The sequence below is a fragment of the Phyllostomus discolor genome, chromosome 13 (assembly GCF_004126475.2).
Source record: "Phyllostomus discolor isolate MPI-MPIP mPhyDis1 chromosome 13, mPhyDis1.pri.v3, whole genome shotgun sequence".
NCBI classification, from domain to species: Eukaryota; Metazoa; Chordata; class Mammalia; order Chiroptera; family Phyllostomidae; genus Phyllostomus; species Phyllostomus discolor.
In genome coordinates this window covers 66,676,366-66,699,597 of record NC_040915.2, presented here as the reverse complement: position 1 = coordinate 66,699,597, position 23,232 = coordinate 66,676,366, and the positions used below count along the sequence as shown (strand labels likewise).

At 53.1% G+C, this 23,232-nt stretch overlaps 1 protein-coding gene across 1 annotated transcript in view; it reads left to right on the top strand.

The window, feature by feature from the left end:
• The first annotated feature begins 9,710 nt into the window (after positions 1-9,710).
• KCNJ1 (potassium inwardly rectifying channel subfamily J member 1) overlaps positions 9,711-23,232 on the top strand; it is a 28,175-nt gene continuing 14,653 nt past the window's right edge. The window contains exon 1 of the mRNA XM_036013964.1: positions 9,711-9,924. The gene's annotated coding sequence lies outside the window, so the exon portion shown is untranslated. The remainder of the gene's footprint in view (positions 9,925-23,232) is intronic.

Sequence of the window (23,232 nt, the reverse complement as noted above, 5' to 3'; positions counted from 1 at the left end):
CCTTCTCTGCCGCTCCTTGGCGTTGTGTAACTGGCCTCGTAAGAAAATGTTCACACCGGTGTTTTGCAAAGGATGAGGCAGGTGAAGGGAGGCCGCTGCGAGGGTTGTTGTCGAGGCTGTGCCGGTGCTTTTCCAGGAGGAGCATCCGCTGTGGGGATTTTGTCACCTAAGGGCGGGCACAGCCCCGCACCCCAGGACCCAAACCAGCTCAGCCTGTTTGTGCTCTCCCATCTCCAAAGAGCGCCCCGGTCACCCAACACCCCCGTACCCACACCCCCTACGTCGCCAGGACCCCTGGAGACAGCTGCTCCACCCCCCGGCTCCGCCCCCATGTCGCATTGTGGGGAACACCGCCTGACCTCTCCTGTCCATTGGGAGAGGACTCAGAGCTGAAACTACAGTTTCCTAGTTCCTGGTTCTACCTGCTCTTACTATTACACATAGTAATATTATGATAGTCATAATAATAGTGGTGTTGCCACAGCACTGAGCAACAGCGAGGCACTTACACAGTGTTGTGTAAGGCAGGTCGAATCTGCCCCTTTTTCACACGAGGAAGCTGAGGCTCGGCGGGGTTGAGTGAGTGACTGACTGACCCCGCAGCACGCCTCGATGGAATGGCCGAGGCGTTCTCCAGCCTTGATTTTTCTACTCCAGGCTCCGTGTTTTTCCTGCTGCCCAAGCTTCCTGGGGCTGTCACCTTGAAATTTGGGGCCCTTCTCCTAAAGCAATTTTCCTCCCCTGAATGGAATCCTCATTACCTAGGACCCAAAGTCACAGTGGGACCCGAGGGTCAGCAGGGACATCAGCTGGAAGGCTGGTGAGACTCGCTCTTTGGGACCCAAGGTTTAGATATTCTGGGGGGGGCCTAGTTTGTGGGTTGTCCTTTAGGGACTCTGGGTCCTGAAGACTGTCCCTCAGCCCTAGGTCCGGGTGGATCTTTGGGCCACGTGGTGAGATGCTGGGCTGGTCACCACGGAGGGAAAAAACTGTTCACATCAGTTACTGTGGTGAGCCCGGGCCAAAGTCCCTGCCAAGTATCTGCACGAGGGGAATTTGTACCTGCCACCACCCCCACCCCTGTCCCCTGAGTATTCAATGAGCCCAGAGTGTGACTGGGACCAGCTGGGAACAACTTGTGAGTGTATTTGTCTTGACTTCTGGTGTCTCGGCCGCCCAGGCCATGGTGAGCGGCTGAGAGTGCAGAACACAGTGTGTGAGGATGGAAGGGAGAAGCCCTAGAAAACCACTGGCCAGAGTTGCTGCAACGTAGGATTGGAGATCCTCGGGCCCTTCCCTCCAGCTCCCTAACCGCTCCCAGCAGGACCCTCTGGTCCCTGCCCTGCCACGCCCCCACCCCAGGCCCCTGCTGGACGGAGGACAGATGGGTGTGGAGAGCAGGACTGTGGACCATCCCTGCCCTCTCTGGTCAGCTGCCCTGGCTTGACCTGCATGCTCTGTGGGATCACGGCAAGTCTGGGTGTCACTGAGGGAGCTGAGGGTGCTTTTCCCAGAGTCCCTTGTAGCCCCAAGGGGAGGACATCAGCCCGACTCTGTGACCAGGTAGCCATGCTCGGTCTTCCGAGTGGAGGCACGACTGTGAGGGCCCTGTGGTGGGGGCTGCCCTGCACTGTCCTCAGCTCAGGCCTCCGTGGGTGTGCGTGTCGGTCCCGGCCAGGCTGCCGGGGTGACTTTCCAGCAAAAACCCCCTAAAGGCCAGGTGCCTCCTCCGCTCACTTTGCCATAGCCTGGCACAGTATAGGGGTCGCTGTGTGTCACCCTCACGTGAGAAGAGCATAGGGTGCCCTGTGGATATGCCATCACCCTGGGGTGCCAGGGCAGCAGAAAAATAACTACAAGGTGCCACCTGGGACTATACCTTGAGCACACTGGCTAATGCCCCTGGAAGGACGTTTCTTTTGGTGACGTGTTACAGGGGAACAGACATCTGACATGGGCAGGCTGTGCAAGGCAAAGGGAAGAGGAAACTCGATTTCGGTCATCATTTATTCATTGGACAAGACATCAAGTTTTGTAGCTTTCGAGCTCAGGGGTTTCTGGAGGAAGCAACGATGACCTGGAGGAAGAAGTTACCTCCCGGGAACTTCAAGAAAGCCGTGCCCATGCATGCAATCGGCAACAGCACCAACCAGGACTATGGGAGAAAGACGTGGCTGCTGGCTCAGGGGTTAGGTGTCCCTGGCAGAGAGGCCCAGGAAGACAGCCTTCTGGGCGGTGGCTGTCTGTCTGTGCTTCTGCATGCGGAGACAGGGGTCAGGAGAGCGGCGAGGTGGGGTCTTCAAATGGAAAGTGGGGTTTCAGGGTGAAGCCGCCCCCCTGCTTGCGGGCCGTCCTCTGTCCTGTGCACAGTCATCACTTCAGTCCGCACGCTGCCCCTTGGTTCAAGGGGCTAAGATGGCCTGTATGCCTTTTATCCTTTTCCAAAGACTTACTTCTATATAGTTGCATTTTTCAAACTTACAGTAAGTTGCCCACGTTTGCCTTTTTGAAAGAGTTCTCAAGTTATAATAAAAAACATTTCAAAGAGAAGAGAAATATAAAAGAAACTTCGGAACAGAAAGAAGGGCTCTCCGAGACAGACTTTGGGTTTCACTCTCATGCCCTGGGCAGCGTCCCAGGCACTGCGGAGAGGGGCTCTGGGTCCTGCCTGAGCCCCACCAAGTTCCCTGCCCCGCTGCTGGATGCTCAAAGACCAGGAAGGACCCTGGAGGAGTGTTTTATCTTTGTAATTTGCTTAGCTTTTAATGCCCACATTGCACAGTGGAGTTGGAGTCTTGGATCTGAGTTCTGGGTCCTCTACTCACTGCTGTGTAGTCTTGTGCGAGTCAGCCGGAAAGGAGTCCTCCAAGGGCAGGCTGGGAGACAAATGGAGTGTTCAATACTCGTCAATGAGAGAAAACAAAGCAAAAACATAGGTCACCTCTAGCTCAATGTGAACCTCCTTACGAGTTCCCAGGGGGCATTAATAAGGGCATTATATCTAGGATGAAGGCGGTGAGGTCCTACTCCACGTGGCTGGTTGGAGGGCACCTCCGGACGCTGGCTGCAAGGGCCAGGCTTCTAAGAAGACTATGAGCAGTCTGCAGGGTTTGGGGCGATGTCACTGAGGTGGGGAAGCACAGGAAATGTGGGCGAGCCAGAGGTGACTTCTAATCTCCCTTTCCGTGCAGGGGTTGTGTGAGTCTCTCCGTTCCAAGAAGGCAGTTACCTGGGGAGATGGGGGTGCAATGCTTTTCAGATTTCTGGTTTGGCATTTCGTGATCCAGTACACTAGGAATGCCAAGTTCACACAGGAACTGAGGCCAGGGTGAGCCCAGGTCTGCCCGCCAACGCCAGGGACCCTGTTGGAAGGGCCTTCAGGGCGCTGCCGGAATGGATCTCGCCGAGTGTCTGTGTCCTCCTCTCTGAAACGAGGGCTGGAACACACGTCTGTGCCTGCCTCCCTCACAGGGACGCAGGCAAGGGGAACAGCCTGTGCACTGCAGCGCTGAGGAGACGGCAGTGTTTTCGCCTGAAGCGCTCACCTCCTGTGTCACTCCTCTGCTTCTCCCGAGTGACACCTGTCAGGGAGAAGCCTCCGCAGAGGACGTGGTGCTGGAACAAGGTGCGGGCCCAGCAGACCCGGCTCCGGTCTCCTCTCTTCCAAAGGAAAGAACCCTTTCCTGCTGACAGCAGACGTCAGGGTTGAAAGTCTGCAGGACGGGAGGAGGCCGGGGGCGGTTCGGGTCTCAGGGGAGACACGGCACATCCCATCCTGCTCAGGACACAGATCTACCTGGAGGGAAGCCCCTGCGGCCACCGACCTCAAAGGGCTGGGAGGAGGGCAGACGCTGCTGCTGCTGGCCAGTACTGATGTAGCGCTTGCTTTAGGGACCCTACTGAAATCACTGGGTCTCCCAGGTTTCACTGAGCGCCAAGAAGGCCTTGGGGCCCTGCTGAAGGGTGGTGCGTCTTTCTAGAAAACCTGGCGGGAGGAGGAACGGGCCCAGGTCCACAGCCTCCCAGCCCCTCTTCTTCCTTGAGTGGCACTTTCCCGACTGGCACAGGCGACAGGGCTCCGCAAGCAGCGCGCATGTGTCTCTGCCTGTGAGACCTGGGTTTGCAGGGCGTGCCCGCCCCATGTCAGTCAGCAACAGACGAGCAATGTCCAAACACGCAGCCATACGTGTCAATATGAAAACTTGGGGTGAACATGGCAACATTCCTCCATGTAGGAAAGGCGAGACATGAACTGTGAGTGTCATCTCGTGTGGAGACTCATCGTTCTTGCATTCCAAGTGTCTGTCCCCTCCCCCAGAGCCACGGTGGTGACTCCGTGGGACACACGTTAAAGGTTAAAATCCCAAGCACAGCATGTCCTTCCAGTCTATTGTCTCCACCCACCCCTGCCCTGTCTGTCCCACCTTCTGACACGTCTTCTCCTAAACCAACGTGTCTCCCCTTGAGAGGTCCCTGTCCCCCAAAGCCATGTCTGCTCTCGGGCTTCAGGCCACTTCTCTCCTTCGTCTCTTCCCCGCCTTCCTGGCTGAGTCTCTGTGCCGCCTGGGGCGGTCTGCCCTGTGGAGAGGGTCCCGTCTAAACAGCACCGTCTCTGAGAAACTTCCCCAGTTTCCCAGTTAGAAATAACCTCTCCTTCAGGGAATCTTACCTTTGGCGATAGAATGGATGGGACTAGAGAGCATTATGCTAAGGGAAATGAGTCACACAGAGAAAGACAAATACCATATGATTTCACCTACATGTGGAATTTATAGAAAATAAACAAACAAAATAGAAACAGACTCATGGATATGGAGAACAGACGGATGGTTTTAGAGGGGGGCGGCGAAGGGCTGGATGAAAAGGGCGAAGGGATTAAGGAGCACAAATTGGTAGTTACAGAGTAGTCACAGAGATGCAAACTGCAGCCTAGGGAATACAACCGACACTACCGTGGGCCAAGTAAGCACGTGAAACACTGCAGGGGACCACTGTGTAAAGCACACGATTCTCTGACCACTCTGCGGTACATCTGAAACGAATAAAGAATGACACTGAATGTAAACTGTGCTTAAAAAACAGAAATAAGCTCTTCTTGTCATAACACTGCCCGTGCATTTATTCCGTATTCTATTTGGGATGGTCTTTCCCTCTATGAGACGTGACTCTCTCGAAGGGAAGGGCAAGAGCCATGTTTTATTCATCTTCGTAAGGAATGGCCTCCACAGGCTTTTAATGAATTAAATGGAATCATCACAATCCTCCCTTCGTTGAATTCTATTTCTTTTTTACAGTGCCTTGGCCTGGCGTTCCACGCAGAGTGATTTTCTGTCTTCGTCAAGGGCTGGCAGAGAACGTTGGGGTCAGGGAGTAGTGGGGAACGCGGCTCATGCCTTGGGTGGGGGGGCTGGCTGGCTTCCCCCGCATAACCGTGCTCTTTGCCTTTTGGCACCTCGGGGCCAAGATCCACTTCTCCCCCTCGGGAAGCACACTCAGATTACCACCACGCTTTCAGCAGACAGCGAGTCTCAGGACAATCACGGCCCACAGAGGAAAGGACATTTTCCCGCAGAGTCCCCCTGTCCTATGCTGGTCAGGGGCTGGGAGGCCTCAGGGGTGGGCAGTGTGTTTTGCTTGAGACAGAACGGGCATTGCTGCCCCTGCTGGGTCTCAGAAGTCGCCATCCGAGAGGGGCAGTGGCCTGGGACACAGGGAATCTCTTCCCTTGCCGACAGATGGGAGACGGCTTGCAGGCTTGTAGCTGGAGAAGTGAAAACTCCAGCTTACCGTGTTTGAAGAACACGTGGACGTGCTTGTTTTGCAAAGAGCATTAGATTCTGTGACACAGTCGGGTATCAGTACGTCTCCAGGCGGAAGCTGCTTGGCCCTTCCTGTCGGTGGGACACACGGGGCTGCAGAGAGTGTTGTCCGTGCGGCCAAATGAGAGCCCCTCTCAGAGCCAGAGTCAAGGGGAGGGCAGTGTGGCCCAAATCTGAGCGCTGGCCTCAGAGAGGAGGGCCTCTTCCCTCAGACAGACGTGGGGGCGCTGGGTGGGAGAAGAGGGGTGAGGTGTCCATGTGCCAGCGTGGTCAGAGTCAGGGGAGGGCTCATCCTCCTCTCCTCCCACCCGAAAGGTGCAGACACACCCAAGTTGCTCAGAATTGGGTATGGGAACCCCTTTCAGATGCTGCAGCTTTGGTTCAAGACATACTTTTAATACTTGCTCCTTACTTTCCCGATGAAGGGCTCATTCGGTTATTTGAGTATTTGGTTTTTCCACGTCAGACACTGTTAATTGACGTCCTCATCCAGGAGGGGAGGAGCTGGCTTTCCCATGCCCTGCTCCCACCCAGATCCGAGGCCCTCCTCCCCATCTACCCACCCTCTCTGTAAAGTTGTAGCAAACAACTTTAATTTGATTGCTTCAAAACCCAATGTTTACATCAGTATGACTAAATTGTTCACAGCCGAGCTGAGTGGTTGTTATGGATACATTCTGACATATAGAAACGTCTGTGGAACCTGAAGCCCACCATCTGCTTTTCTCCAGAGTAAACCTCAAACCCCAGGCTCCTGTTTCTGACGGAGACTCATGACCACTTTCCTGTGTTCCGGCCTCATACGTCAGCCCTGCTCTCCCAGGTACCTGGGCCTGCCCACTGGCTGGAGCTCTCCTGGGGCCCTCTGCTGCCTTCTCCCCTGCAGGCACCTGGGGTCAGCTCTCGCTGCTCTGACCCCCCCACCCCTGCATTTGTGTTCCAGCTCCCTGAACTTCCTAGGAATCCCTTGCCTGTATTGTCTCCTCTCCTGTTCACTTCGTCTTTGTTCTTGCTCCTCAGAACTTGTTCCCGTGTGAATGGGATGCCCATCTCCCCCAAATCAGACAGGCACCTTAAAAGCCTACTGTTCATCCAAATGGCTCCCGCTGGAATATTTGTTATGAATAGAAGGACGTCTTTGAAATGCGCCAAATTTCACTGAAGCAAAGCACGCTGGGGACCTGGCCCTGCAGTGCAGGTGCAGAAGTGGGAGGCCCTGGCGCTCCGAGGGGTAAACGCCGGGCTGGCGTAGTCCCCGGAATGAGGAGGGCGCAGACCCCAGCTGAGGAGGGCTCGCTCTGTGAGAGCAGCGTGGGGAGAAGCGGCAGACAGGTGGAGCAGCGTTTCTGCAAGAAGACAGTGGGTAGGAGAGAGGCTGAGAAGATGGGTCGTGTTGGTTTTGTGGAAGGTGCACAGCTTCACCAGGTCAAATGTCTTTCCTTGCACATTATAAGCAAGACCCTGCAACTGGAAGAAAGAATGTATAAGTCCTGCTCTCCCAGTTGCTTAGCAACCGCCTTTTTCTCATTCGCTCAGGGTCCCACGGGGCTGTTTGAAGGTGGGGGCACAGGGCGGGGGGCTGCAGGGAAGTAACTACCTGGTCTGCATAATCAGGGACCTTGGGCCCTGCTGTGCTGGAGGTACCTGCCTTGCAGATGAATGGGGTACTTCAGGAAACATTTATTTTCCTCATCTGAGGTTTGTTCTGTAGGTCTCTGAGAAGTACCGTTTACCCATGAGAGGTGTGTGTTTGTACGTGTGTGTGTGTTTACAGCCCTCTGGAGGACAGCCAGAGTTCACATCCAGAAGTCGGCCTTCTTGGGTCCCCGCTCTGGAAATTGTCCAGTGTGACCCCAGCGTCTCTCCTGCTGAGGCCCCCTGACAGCTCCCACCTGGTTGGGGCAGCCCAGGCGCCAGTCCAGGGCCCTGGAGAAGCAGACGCCAAGACGGGGTTCACAGGGCCTGGAGAGGGAGGGAGGGAGGAGGGCAGGAGCTAGCTGAGCCACCTCTGAGCCACCGCCAGGATTCGGGGCTGACCTTGAGTGAAGGATAAGGCTGGACAGAGGGGAGGCTGACACATCCTAGCCCTCCCTGGAGTTTAAGGAGGGTTCCAGCCAAAGTCAATCTCAGGGGAGATCCCTCCTCCCAGCCAGGGCCTGTGGATGCTGGCGCCCTGCTCAGCCTCTTCAGAGAGCGGAGCCAGGGCCCTGACACGGTGCTGGCTGCACTTGTGGGTGGGCAAGGCCAATGGGCAGGGTCCCCGCCTGATGGGTGTGGGGGGGGTGCTCACAGGCGGGGAGGGGGGACCCTGGGTTTGGGAGACTGTGCTGAGAGGTGGGGTGGAATACCTGCAAAGGCCGTAGTGGACCACCCAGGGGAGCATGGAGAGAAGGGTGAGGCTGGGGATGGGGAGCAAGAGTGGGAACCACTAATGCTCACAGGAGACATTCTGTGAAGGGAAGAGTCATGTTTAGCGCAAGCTTTGAACCGATCCCCTTCTTCTCCCACCCTCCACCCCCCGGGGTCCTGCTGCTCCCTAGAGTAGCCCTCCCACATGGGAAATCCTAATACAAACTGTTCTACTTACACTGCTCCACTCTTTTTCCTTTGCTCTGACAACTAATTACACTTATAAGTGTCGGAACAAAATCTTCTGCATGGTGATTAGCAGCAGGAAAGGTGGCTGGCGGAGGTAGCAGAGGGTAAAGGGTGGATAAATGGTGATGGAAGGAGACTGGACTTAGGTGGTGAACACACAATACGATGTATGGATGATGTGTTAAAGGATTGTACCCCTGAAAACTATGTAACTTTATTAGGCAATGTCACCTCAATGAATGCAATAAAATATAAACCATAAACAAAGCACTTCTATTCACAACATCAAAAACAATAAAATGCTTAAGAATAATAAAGTTAGTGCAAGACTTGTATACTGAAAATTCTTAAAAAAACTCTTTTCCCCACGTAATCATGCATTTGTTCCCATTTTGTCTTCCCTGTGAAAACTGTGACATACTAACTCAGCGTAACTGAGAGGTGTTGAATCACTGGCAGGCTGCAGCTCCTCCTGCCCCTTTAATCACGTGGACTCAGGTCAAGCCTGGTACCTAACACCGTTTCGGAGAAGGAGACAGACAGTGGGGGGAGGTGTGGCCCGTTCTTACCTCCTGCTATGCCAGGAAGCAGAGCGACAGCTTACCGAGACTGCTTTCTGATGCTCTGCTGGTGACCAGGATGGCCCATGGAGAGCACCGTCACAGGGAAAGACTGAAAGATAGCCGCTCGGGAGGGCGTGAGATAAGATCCCTGCTCCCAGGGGTTAGAGAGTGGGGAAAGGCAGAAAGAAACCTGACACTTGGGATGTATTGATTTTCACAAGAGTTCACTCAATGCCAAGTGCGTTCCAAGTGCATTACATACATTATCTCACTCCCCACTGCAGACCTCCGAGGGTGAGAAGCTAAGAACTGGCTCCCAGGTGACAGGGTTGCTGTGATGAGGCCTCGTTCCCACCCTGCTTTGCTACACAGCCTCTGCTGCAAAGCCCGACATTGTGCTAGGGTCAGCGAGACAGATGAATGGCCAAGGGTTGGTTGGGTCAGCCTGACCCATGGCCAATGAGTGAGTCACAGAGAAACTTTGGAGGGGCTCTTTGGTGACCCATAATGCCCCACCTGGGGGCATCTAGCTGTGGTGCCCACGTGCTCAACCTCTCACATTTGACTGGGTCACTGTCAGCCTGAGCAAACTGACCGTCTACTTCCCAGTCACGGCTCCATGAACAAATCTTTCTTAATTAGCGCCGGCAGCCCAACACCTCTGGTGCATCTAGCCCATTTTACTGCCACGCCTACTCTCGTTGGATCCGGTTCTAAAGTAAACTATGTGTTTGGAGAGCTGTTGCATACAGATGAGTAGGCAGCCAGTTTGAGCTGACCCGCAGACTCATAAAAGCCAACAGGGCCTCGGGCACCCCGCACTCAGGACACCCAACCTCTTGGATCAAAGGCGCAAGGACTCGCTTACATCAAGGATCCAGCTGCTTTCGTGGGGACCAAGAAACTCAGTTTCTGACTCAATATTCTGTCAAGCAATCCATGAGGTAAGCAGGAGAAATGCCCCCTGGTAGAACAAAGGAGTTAAATCTGGTGGAAATTGCAGGCCTCTTTTTTTGTACCTCAAGACTAAGCACAGTATCCATCACTTCCCAGGGGATACAAATGTGGTTTTAACTCACTCACCTGATGCTCTTGATCTTCTCTGGTCACATGTGGATTACGCACGGTGAGCTTCATCCCGCCCATCCTGAGGGCAGGGTGCTGGCAGCTTCCCCTCTTGGTGGTGGACGGGTGTGTGGGGCTCCTGTCTCTGATGGCATCTTCGGTTGCTGCAAGACCTTGCGTGATAGCAGAACCTCTCTCGGGCCTTTTCCATCGTGAAAGTAGAGGCTATGGGTGCTGAGGAGGTCTAGTATGGAAAAGGGTAAAGACTGGCCTGGGTGAAAGAGGTTAGTAAGACATTTCACTTACCTTCATCAAAATGCCTCTCCTTCGTTTTATGATTTCCAGTGGATGCATTTGGATTGCTCAACACTCATTCAGCTTCCTAAATCCTGCTGGGGCAAATGCTCTGCAACAGTGAATGCTACTATTCTGCTTTATAGGATCCCAGGAACGAGAGGCATGGAGCCTCGTTCCCCAAACATCTCTGTCTTGTAGGTTCTGTGTATCATCTCTCAAAAGAAGTGTGTCTATTGTAATGCAAGTTTAAGGGAACATGTGTCTCTTCCCCTGTAGTGAGGCATATGAGATGGAGTAAAACACAGTGACCGTGATAAGGAGACTGTGGTAGACAGGGACTTACCCAGCCCCACCGTGGGTGCCCTTTGGTCATGAGCTGGGTGTGGGTTGTCTTATGTCGTACTGTGGGTTGCACAGTACGTTGTTCTGTGCAAATGTAGCTGCACTAAGTCCATCAGCTTTTCTGAGAATGATGGGGTATCTGGGAAGGCATGATCCACCAGCAGAGGGTGGGTTGTTGTGTTGTTTTTTTTTTAATACTGAAAGCACAAAAATGGACTTTCTTATGTGTAAGAAAGCACAGCAAGTCACCCTGTGTGCAGGGCTGAACTAGCAAAGAAGCACAGTTGAGTGTATCACTAGTGAGCGATTGGAGCTTTGGTGCTATTGGTGGCAGTTGGTTTTCTCTGCTGTTTAAGCATACATAACATGCTGTAGGTGCCAAGCATCCTTGGCTCTGCAGAGTTGAGACTCAGGATTCCTCAGGCATGCCCCTTTCCTTTTCTCAGCAATTCCTTTTTCTTTGCTAGGTTGCAGATCTACCCTGGACCTTTCCCCAGCTCAGTGGTTTCCCAAGGGCTCCGCTTTGATGCTGGGGCTCTGCCTTTTCCTCGGCCTGTGGCCTCCATGGGTGGAAGGTGCCCTCACTCCTCAGAGATCTCACTGGATGGCTTATTCGTCTCGGCTGTTTGGTCCTGAGTGTGGCCCAGCTTTCACTCCGCCTGCTTCTACCACTTCAGATGCTCATGATGACTGTCTTTCTTCTCTTCATCATCGTCCTTCTCACTGACGTTGTTGTTACACATACAGTGTTTGCCCCTCATTTCCTCTCAACACACTTACAATGAGCACCTACGATGTTTTGGGAACTGTGCTGGGCCCTGGTCAATTATGCAAACAGCCCCTGTTCTCACGGCCCTTACAGTCTAGCGAGCATGTCAGTCTAGCGGCTACGTACGTGGAAATAGGATAAATGCTGTGATGAACAGGGACAGTTACCTGCAATGTGGTCATGACATAATCACTTTTTTTGAAGATCTATTTATTTTTAGAGACAGGGGAAGGGAGGAAGAGAGGGAGAGAAACATCAATGTGTGGTTGCCTCTCTTGTGCCCCCTACTGGGGACCTGGCCTGCAACTCAAGCATGTGCCCTGACTGGGAATTGAACTGGAGACCTTTTGGTTCACAGGCCTGTGCTCAGTCCACTGAGCCATGGCAGCCAGGGAAGGCATAATCATTGCATTCATAGGAAGGACCTCCTCTTTTGCCTACAGAAGACCTCATGAAAGAATGATCCTAAACTCTTGGGGTAGGCAGGATGGGGCCTGGTGGGGCCGGAGGAAGGGCATTCCAGAACAAGGAAATAGCATTTGCCAAAAAGAAAATTACGAAGTCCTGACAGAGTGTGGCATGCATAAGGAATACCAAGGTGGCACGGCTGGGGTGGGTGGGGTGGGGTTATGTGAGGAAAGCTGCGACAAGACAAGCTGCAGAGGGAGACCACGTGATGACAGACCTTATGTGTGATGCTTAGGAGCTTGGGCAGCGTCCCCATGATAGCGGGAGACCATGCAAGGTCCTATTTGTAAAAGGTTGCTTCGTCTGTAAAGAGCAAGGCAAGAAATTGCAAGGGAGGCCAATTAGGAGTTGCTCCGAGGCAGGATATGCAAGGTCCAGTGGCAGATTGGCCCCTAGGATGAAGCGTGGCTCTGAAATAGGAACCTAAGTCTTGACTGACCTCATTCAGGAAACTTCCCCAAAGTTCAAGTGATGAATAAACTTTGAGAAGAGCATTTTCTTTGCGTTAACTCCTACCCTCCATATCCCCTGGCCTCTTGGCCACAGTGAGATGAGTTGACGGCCCTCCCATGTTAGGGGGAGGTGGGGATGGTGTGGGGCAGGGGGCTGGTCTTTCAGCTGCCTCCTCCTCAGAAACAAGCCCACGGTCTCTTGCTTTTCTGCACTTTTGCCTGGCGTGCATGTCTGGGGAGAAGGAGCATTTTCGGCACTGTGAACGTGCATCTTTTCCCCCTGAGTGCCTGGGCCTCAGACGAGGCCGAGAGGGGCAACCTCTCAGTGCACAGGACATCACCCTACCCCCCCCCCCCCCGCCCCAGGAACACTGTTGGCGCCCTGGGCTGAGGAGCCCGAGCCGAGCACACAGGCAGGAGGTGGCAGGGCCAGGCCGCAGACTGGCCCTTGCCGGGCCGCAGCTTCTCCATGCAGCCCTCCTCCTTCCGCTTGGCAGGTGCAGTAAGAGAGCTTAAAGTATGAAGTCAGGTCACGCAGTTCAGAGTATCTGGAAAAATCAGCACTTTTGGGTTTGATTCCTGACCCGCTTACTTCAGACTAGCTGCGTTAAGGTGCCCTAGGACCTTTCTCCCGAGAGCCGAAGTGACTCCTAGGGTCCCGATGGGCACTCAGAGCGGCTCCAGCTCAGCGGCCGTGAGGTCCAGGAAGAACCGCATGCCAGAATGTGCATTCCAGTGTTAGGTCAAGTCACTACTAATGAGTTTATTGGCACAAAAGCCAAGTTTGCCCAGTAATTAATTGAGGAAAGTTGACTACAGTAATTAGTTTTAAAGACTTCTGTGTACCACCTTCTCTTGTCCCCACATCAGTTGGGCACTTTAGAGGTGGAGGTGACAGTGAACTTGAGAAGGGGCTGAGAGAAAGCCCAGAGTCACTATCCACACACACCTCAGGGCCACCGAGATCACTCTGACTTCACATGTTGAGGGAAGGCAGTATAGGACTGTGATGACTTAAGGTAAAGCCGGATGTGAGAAGGCCTTAGACTTTCCGGGCCTGCTCTGTCTCCTGGAATACATGATTCATGAATAATATCTGCTCTGCTCTAGGTAGCAAAGAGTGGGTGGCTCAATTACATCGTTCATGAATCTTTCTGAACAAGCAGGGAGTGTGTGGAAGTTGGAAAAATGAAACAGAATAAAAACAAACACCTTAAAAAAAATGGCCCTGGCAGGGGAGGAGCTCAGTTGGTTAGGGCATCATCCCAATATGTCAAGGTTGCAGGTTTGCTCCCTGGTCAGGGAACGTGCAAGAATCAACCAATGAATGCATACATAAGTGAAACAATAAATTGATGTCCCTCTCCAATAAGTAAATAATAAGATCAGTTTTTTAAAAAGATGATGGAAAATTTAGAGTGGAGACACAGAGGAAGGAGAGCCTAGAAAAGTCAACCTTCTACAAAATATAACCTTTAGGTCAAAGGGTTCACTGGAGTTTCTCCTCCACTCCTGATGGAATGAACCTGAGCCATCCTTGCTGGGTTTATTATGAAGGATGTGCAGAGAATGAGTGGCAACCTCCCGGTCATTGCCTTGTCAGAATCCATGAGTTAGCAGAAGGAGTGATGCCCATATACATGCAGCTCCCTGATTCTGCTGGAGAATAGCAGAAAGAAACTAAAAACAATGCAGACAATGAGCAACCTAGAGACTATTGGGAATCCAAAGGTGCTCCACTCCAAGTAGTTGCTTCTTGCAAACTCTTACTAAGGGCCCTAGCTGTTAATATCAAACTCAATCCAACATCATTACATTAAAAAAACAGAGCACTGAAATTAAGTTTAAGCAATCATTCCAAGGGATCATCATATCCAGCTCACCCATTGAACCAATGGAGAAACTGCGGCTTGGAGAAGCGCAATGACCTGCTCAGAGTCTCCAGGAAAAACATAAACCGGAATTCACCCAGCATTGCTCTGGATCAATAATTTCCTCACTCAAAGAAGCCTGCGATTTTCCTAAATCCATTTCTCAGTGGGGAATAGACGGTCTCAATGTGTGTGTCTGCTCTATCCTGCGCCCTGCAGTTAACAAGCCTCGTGAGCTCTGCATTCCAGTCAGATGCATGTCACTCACCTCTGCTTGTAAGAGAAGATGCTTTTTGAATACTCTGTGAAATTACAAGCCTCGGATTTCAATTCTTTTAGAATTCCCCCATGTCCTTGACCCTCCCTCTCTTCCAATTGCACAAACACCAGTGTTTCTTGGCTCAAAGTCAAAAATTATGTCTACCAGGCTATAGCAACATGCCACCCTGTCCCCAGGGAGCAGATTTAAATGTGCAACACAACGCAATCGAAAGCAACAGGTTAATACTGTCTCGCAGTTAGAACAACCAACGCTCTCTCAGGTGACTGCCCCTAGGGGCAGACTCATGCTTCGCTGCCCTTGATTAAATTCCTGGGAGTGTTCTGGCTCTATCCAGATCTGCCGTTCGTCCTTGGAGAGTTCAACAGAGCTAACAAACTGTCAATAACTGTTGTTAGCTTCTCACAGGAAAAGACTCCATGAAATTCAGCCCCTTGGAGTCCAAGACCCGTGCTGAGATGTTTGGAGAGATAAGCGTGGTCCCAGTCTTGTGCTGGAAGGTGCATTCGACCATTGCAGGCACCAGGGTATTCTGGCGCTCTCGGGGAGGTGGACCGCTGATGAATTATGCATAGAGTAGAGAGGGCTTGAGTCGGATTCAGAGATAAGTCACAGGATTCAGAAATAAGTCGGAGGGTCACTTAGCAAACCTGTGGGCAAGGCCAGGCTACACTAACGTGTAGAGATACAGCCCCTACCCTAGACAAGTTCCCGTCGCGCTGGGAAGACAGGCCCCCCGGGTGACAGGCGCATTCTACCTGATGCGTCGCTCTGACACAGTCTGTCCCTGGCAGTCCCAGAGGGATGCAGTGGTTGAGGAGAGAAGACTCAGCTTTTCTCCCAGCTGCTCCCTCCCTTTAGCTGGAGAGGAGAAGGGTCATTTTGAGAGATCCTACCTGAGAAGGCTTACCTGGACCAGGTCTGCGAATCCTTTGTCCAAACCCACTGTGTGGGAGAACTCCAGGTTTTCTCTGCAGCCCGTACAGATGCTCAGCACTGCTGAGACCAAGACTGGATGAAGTCCGCTGGGGAGAGAGGGCAGAGGAGCAGTGGACAAAAATGTGTCCACCATTTGGATTTCATTCCCCTTCCTATTAATACACACGTTCCTTCGGCCCAGTATTTTATAGTCTACGGTGCTGTTTGCAGATTTGGATTTTCACAGACAAAGGCGCTTCTTTAAGTGTCTGTGGTGCTCAGGGAAGGGGTGTGGGGAGGGGAGGGGAGGGCAGGTGGCCCAGCCAGGCTGGCGCTTGGAGGGACCTGGCTGGGGAGATCCAGCGGTCAGGGCGTGAAGCGGATCAGTCCCTTCCCACGGTCCGACAGCAGGGACACCGAAGTGAAACAGGAAAACAGGCTGTCATTTGAGAAGGTCTGCTGGGGGTTGTGGGCCAAAATTGCTTTTTAACATAGGAAGGGACCCGTTTTCTCACACCTACTGAGGACGGAATGACAGTAGAATCCAACCGCAGCCTAAGGATGTGGGCTGGATACCAGGAAGCAGCTGGGACGGCAGAGGTGTTGAGAGGCAGGGACAGGTTCAGAGGGAAATGGGAAGAAGCTGCTGACCGTGGTTTTGTAGAGACAATGATGGAGCCTCTGTCCGTCTCTCTGGATGGTGGTGTGGGGCTGCCTGTTTACAGGCGAGGGCAGGGTTTGGTGCTCTTGGAAGTGTATTCTCATCCTATTGTCCCAGAGTCTGCGCCTCGTGTGCTTGCACCGCAAGGTGACTCCCCAGTGAGCCCACTCTCTCTAAGGCTCAAAATAGCAAAGATGTGTTTCTAATGACACACAGTGTAAAGCTTGGACCAGGGATAGCCACTTCCGGCTAACTCCCCAGGTGCAGCCTCTCTGCAGGCTGCCTGGGTCTACTGCACAGGAGCCCTTGCTTCCTCACAGCCTGAGGCCCCAGAGACCCCTGCGGTGGAGACGCTGCAAACTCCAGGCAGCCAATAGCCAAGGCTACCCCCTCCCCTCCCTCTGTGCCCTGCCCCTCTCTCTGCCTGGCTACTCAAAGCTCTTGCCTCCTCACCCTGGCACGTCTCTTGTTCTGTTCTAAATGCTCCAGCGCACTTCGGTACACGGTGCCATCCCAGCTGATCCACCCCCTTCCGGTCACCTATGGTCCAAGCATCCATCCTCAGGTACAATCTGAGCTGAGAGGCACTTCGTGTGGGAGGCCCTCCGTCAATCTTCCCAGTGGAGCCTCACTACCAGGCGGGGCTTCTGCCAGCCCCTGTCTTTGCCTGCTTAGCCATGCGGGTGAGGGGGCCCTCGGGGACTCTAATAGGTGGACAGTAGGCAGGGTACTTTCCAAATGCAGATCCTGTAAATGCCCTGCATTTACTGTGGTGACTACAGACCAGATGCTGATGATTCTTTTCCAGCCTCGCCTGTGACTGGCGATGAAGAGCAGGCAGCATGGCACAGAGAGGGCCACCCATGGTTGGCTGTCCTGGCCTCAGAGGGACCAGTAGTAACCTGGCATTGCGTTGGCATGTTTCTGTTTTTCAAACAATTCTAAGCAGGCCTGGTGACATGGCCCCATGTCCCAGAGGGGGGCGGGGCTGTGGGTGCGTTCAGTCTACAGGCTGGTCAGTGGGGAGAGAGCTGGGCTACCTGGTGCACACGGCTCTTTGGTCGACACCACACCTGGACTGCAGGGCCACCCTGCCTCTCTTTTGTGAGCAGTTCTGAAGTTCGTTTTCTTCTTCCCACCCTCCTTGCACACCACCGGCCCCACCCTGCAGCGAGAAGCTCCAGGCTGTTGTGTCTCCAGGCCCCTGGGCCAAGCTGATGTGAGTGAGCCACAAGGACTCACCCTTACAGTAGCCATGGGCTAACTTTCAGTATTCCCATTGGTGGTGCTTTCACTTTTCTTCAGAGAGAATTTTCTGGAGGCCCCAGCCTGGTGGTAGCAGAGACTTCCTGTATTCCTTTACCCATGTCTTCTGCAAGTCATGCCTGTGTTTAAAAACTCACTCATTTCTGCATGTATTCATTCCACACCGTGAAGCCTGAGAAATGTCAGGCACTTATTTGAGGTCAATAATTATTGCTTCTATTGTATTTTATTTTTCTTAAAGAAAGATTTTGTATTTTTAGAGAGAGGGGAAGGGAGGGAGAAAGAAAGAGAAACATCAATGTGTGGTTGCTTCTTGCACGCCCCCTACTCTGGACATGGCCTGCAATGCAGGCACATGCCCTGACTGGGAATTGAACCTGTGACCTTTTGGTTCACAGGTTGGTGCTCAACCCACTGAGCCACACTAGCCATGGCTTTTTCTATTTTAAGTTGTCAGTGTAGGTAAATTCTTCACTAGAAACCCACTATACCATCATGTCATCCTTTCAGTAAAAAAGTTCCTCCTTATGTCTAACCGAATTCCCTCTTGCTGCAATTCCAACTCACTCTATTTATATAGCTTGTCACTCATCCACCGGATTTCTCCTGAATACTACCTCATTTCATCTGTACAGTGGCCCTGCAAGGAGGATATTAGTATTGCCGTTTGACAGATGGGAAAACTGCAGCTTGATCTGTGCCCATCCTGGAATAGAGGCTGGGCTCCTTCCTGGACTCTCCAGGTTTCCTAAGCCTGTCTGGATCCCACGACTGTGAGCAGCGCCCCCTGCAGGCACCAGCGGGTGCTGGTGCAGGCGGTGAGGGAGGGCAGCCCGACAGGCCTGAGAGAGAAGGCCGAGTCTGGCGTGAGAACCTGTCCTCTCTATTTGGCACTGCTACCCCCACCATCTTTGGTATTCAGTGCCCTTCTGCTTACCGGTGCTTCTCAAGGTCACCCTAGCTACTGCAGCTTTCTTAGCCCTTATCACAATCTGCCATTACTCTGCTTGCTTGCTTGGTTCCTTATTAGTGTCTGTTTCACTTGCTCCACTTTTCCGAGTATCAGTCTTGTTAATGCTGTGCCCCCAGCTCCCAGCGCAGAGCCCAGAATGCACCAGGCTCTCAATAAATATTTATTGACCAAAGGACAGCAAGGAAGGGAAGAAAGCCAGGAACAGATCTGGGGGATGGTCCTTTCCCTCAGCCCACTGCTTCTCCTGCCCACCTTAGACCGGAATTCGCCCATCTATGAGCCAAATCTTCAGGGACTGTGGTGGAAGGACCCCAGTGGGGTTCCCATCGCAGCTCTGCTTCATAGAAGCTGTACAACCTCTCTAAGCCTCAGTCCCCTCCCTAGTGAGCAGAGATCATTACACTTACTTCATGGGATCTCCAGGAGGATTCAATGAAATGCTCTCTGCGAAGCCCCTCCCAGAGTCTCTGCCCCTTTCCGCCCAGTGACTGCGACCCTCAGCCCCATCCTGCAGAGTGAACTCCCACACCCTGCCATGTGTCCCCAACCACACGGGACAGGCGACCTTGGCCATGAGGACCTTTCAGAGAGACTGTACCTCCAGCCTTCCATCTGTGCCCTGAAAATTATTCGGAAAGGGATTCATTTTAATGAGTTTCTTCTAGTAATTAAACTGAAGATGGAAACCTATCAAACCAGTTGAAATGACAGTGAGCTACATTCTCACTCTCCAGCCCTGTGAACTTGGACCGACAACCAGGCCTCTCTGACCTCTGATTTTCTCCTCTATACACTGGGGACCATGGTGATGTTCTCTGTGTCACGTGAAGGTAGCTGTGACCATTGAATGTGCACATGGAGAGTGTCTGGAGCACAGTAACACTCACAAATGTTATGTTGATCCATGGGCTAGAGAGAAAACCACCCTCAGGCTAACTACCCTCAAGAAAATGTTGTGGCCTTGGCCGGTGTGACTCAGTGGGTTGAGCATTGTCCTGAAAATCTGAAAGTCGCCTGTTCGATTCCTGGTAGGGGCACATACCTGGGTTTCAGGTTTGGTCCCTGGTCAGGGCGAGTGTGAGGGGCAACAGATTGAAGTTTCTCTCACATCAAAGTTTCTCTCTCTCTCTCTCCCTCCCTCCCTCCCTCCCTCTCTCTCTCCCTCCCTCCCTCCCTCTCTCTCTACCTTCCCCTCTCTCTAAAGTTAGTAAACACATCCCTGAGTGAAGATTAACAAAAAATTAGCAGGTGATTTCTGTCACCAGAACTGCGATTCCAGTGTGATGGACGAAGGTGGCAGTGGTGGAGATGGAGCGAGGGGGCAGATCTGCCCTGCATCTGTTTGGGGAACGTGCAGGCAAGGCCTGCTGATGCTGGATGTGGGGGTGAGAGAAAGAAAAGAACCGAGAATGAATCAGGGTTTCTCTGGAAGGAGTGGGTGCTCTTGGTACTTGCAGAGCTAAGGATGGCTGGAATTCAACAAGATTAACATAAAATAAGTTGTATTTAGTGCTGAGAAGGAAAGGGAGAACGTGTTAAAGAAAACATTTCTAGAGGAGGAATGTCAACGCAAGGTGGGCGCCCTGGCGTGCCAGGGCAGGGGTGCGCCTCTCACACCCGCCCAGAGGTCATAGAGTCTGACCCCTACTACCAGCTCTTCGGGAAAGGACTGTGCCAGCGCCAGCCACCCAGCCCTGTGCTCCAGCTGCCTCTGGGCCTGGAGGGCTGGTCACGCTAACCTCAGAGGAAATTCAATTGGTCTGGCACAGTTGGGTCTTCCTGGGCTAATCTAATCTCATCGTTTTCTGAGCAATCTTCCTCTCTCTGATCCTTGGCCTCTCCCCTCCTTTAGTAATTTTCCCCCAGCAGCCAGGCAAACAAAGCCTTCCACTCTGGGCTTTACATATACCAAAGTGTACCTCGCACATCCCCTCAAAAGCTGCCCAGAGCCTGCCGTGCTCTCTACCCCAGAGGTTCTGGTGGGAGAGGTTTCTTGAATGAGCCCAGAGGGACAGGGATAGGGAGGCCAAAACCACTTTCCAAGGCCTGGCATGTCCCCAGGCAGGACACGTGTCCTTCCCCACACTTCCTTTGCAGACCATGAAGGCACTTCCGAGGCTGTCCTTGGGTCTGGCAGCAGAGCAGCTGCCTGCTCAAATCCAGACGTGAGTGTCACAATTATTCCCCAAATGCCCCTTGTCCTCTGGCCGTGGTCCCCCCACCTGGGCTCCGCAGACATGCTCAGCAAGGGAGGAAGCCCCCCTTACGGCGGGTTCCCAGTGCTGGACCCTGTGCTGGGGCTTCTGACACTGGACCCTGGCTCAGCGCTGGGGCACCGCTGTTCTCGTCTCCGTGTGGGTGGACAGCAGCCAGGCTCAGAGAAGCAGAGGAATTCATCCTGTTGACAAGTGGAAGGAGCTGCGCTTACAGCTGGGTCGTCTAGACCACTTCCCAGCCTGTCCCTTCGCTACCTTCAGGACACCTGTTAGACCTCACCTGTGCTTTGCCAACCCCACCACTGGGCTTTGGGGGTGGCGGTCGCTGAGTCAGTGCTGCCTGCAGAGTGGACCGCACCCCCCGCCCCCAGGCGCTAGCGGGGAGGCAGCATCATGGTCAGCGCTAAAGCCAATTGCCCATCTCTCCACCGTTCCCGGTGGTCTTCCTGCTGTCTTCTCTCCACAAGGTCAAGGGCAGCCCAGGAGCTTAGCAAGATGGGTCGTGCTGGGCCTAGAAGGATGTGGGGAAAAAACCACCATTGAAAACGGGCACAGTTATTGGGAGGATGGAAAGACAAGAAAAGTGAAAATTTAGATCTGGGCAAAGCAGCAAGATAGACACTTCCCTTCCCCAACCTCAAAAAAAAAGCTAACATAAACAGTTTACAGTGAGCACCAGGTTCCTTGTTATTCATTAGCTTTTCTTACTGACTTTTATGCGACTCTGTTTTCCAGTTAATCGATTATATTGGGAAATTAGCTCTGTGAGAGCACCGGCAGCAGGCCCGGTCACGCACCAGCCGGCAGCAGAGCTGGAATTCAAGTCCAGCTCGGCTCTGGGCTTCAAGGCCGGAGACTCCGGGGCGCCTGCACGCATTCCCCAGGTAGACTGGCCTCGCCCCTTCCAGAGCACTGGGCTGCACTTGGCTTTCGACCCCAAACCATTCGTTACTTAGGGCATTTAGTAAGAGCTGCATCTGGTTCTGGCAGGGCATCACCACACAGACATTACGGTTTATATTAATCCCAGTGAGGATGGTTTAAGGTAAGCAACTGAAAAGAGAGATGAGGTGGCTTGGGATACCTTTCTTGTTCCAGAGAGCGAGAGCGGCCCTTGCTCAGGAAGCACGCCAGCCCCGCCTCTGAGAAAGGGCCGACCTCTGGGAACGCACAGTGGATGGTTTGCTCTGGTCCCTCGAGGGGCCCCAAGTGTGGCCTCCACGCGTCTGCCCACCGGGCACCCAAGGAAGCAGTAAGGACCCGCCCACCCCATGCCAGTCCTGCTTCTTGCTCCCTTGTCCCTCCTTTTTGTGAGGGGCAGAGCGGGCAGGGGAGGGGAGTGAGAGGCAAGGAGGGGTCGGAAGCGGTCCTCTGGGTTCTGGCTTACCTGCAAGGCAATGCGGAAACTCCAGAGAGGTCTCTTTGCATCAGAATTGGATAAGTAACATCACTGACTCAAGGCACAGAACAAGGGGCAAAATGCTTGAAACAATAAGAACAAAAAACTGTGCTGAGGAGAAGAGGGAGACGGAAATGAATCGAGCTCTTGGGAGGGGATGAGTGAGTGTGGGAGGTCAAGGTGAGGCTGCAGCTGTGGTGCAGCAGGCTGGGGCCACGGCCACGGGAACCCCCTCCTGCCCCACCTCTGGGGCATCCCATTAGATAGCCCGTGAGCCCATGGGTCTGCCGTGCATGGGAGGATTGCTGACTTGGTTCCCAAGCCCACGACCTTAGCCTCACCCCTGGGCCTGGGAGACGTGAGGGGTGAGTGGGCAGAGCTGAGATGGGGCTTCGCCCTGGAGCTGCCGGCTGAGGTGATATTGTGCATGGTGCTCAGTCCTGTGGAGCTCGTGGGGGTGGATGGGTGGGAAGTGTCTACACTCTGCTCACTGGCTCTACCCCATTGCCACCTGGACAGGTGGGGAAGAAGAATTTCTTCCATAGATGCCAGGAGTACACCTGTTCCTCTGTCTGCTAGCAGAGCTTCTGTTTCAGAGTGAGGGGAAGCACCCTGGCTGGGTGGCTCAGTTGGTTGAGTGTCATCCTGTGCATCAAAAGTCGTGGGTTCCATCCCCAGTCAGGGCACGTTCCTAGGTTGTGGGTTCAGTCCCCAGTTGGGGCACATGCGAGAGGCAACTGATCGATGTTTCTCTCTCACATTGATGTTTCTGTCTTTCTCCATTTCTCTCTCTCTAAAATCAATAAGCATGTCCTTGGATGAGGATTTTAAAAATAAAAGAGAGTGAGGATAAACGGAAACATGCTTTCCGTACTCCCAGGCTTTTGGGACCAAGAAAATAATTTTGATGATGCCTCTAGAACCACAGTGGCCACTTGCTACAGGAGGGAGGTACCAAGTTCAGCCAAGGGGCCAGCGAGGGCCTGGGTCCTGTTTCTGGCTGGTGCTGGAAGAAGAAGTAGAACAAGAAGAGGAAGAATGGAGGACCCAGCAGTGAAGAGGAAGGATGAGGATGAGCAGGGGAGGTTGCCGAGTCCCACACTCAACATTAGAATATCTGTATCACCTCGAAAGGAAGCATCCAGACACATTTTGTTTCACCCCCTACACCTTGGTGACTACCGACCTAACTTTCTTTCTCTATTCATTGGCCCATTATAGACGTAAGTATAAAAGGAATAATACAAAATTGGGCTTCTTTCCCTAGCACGATGC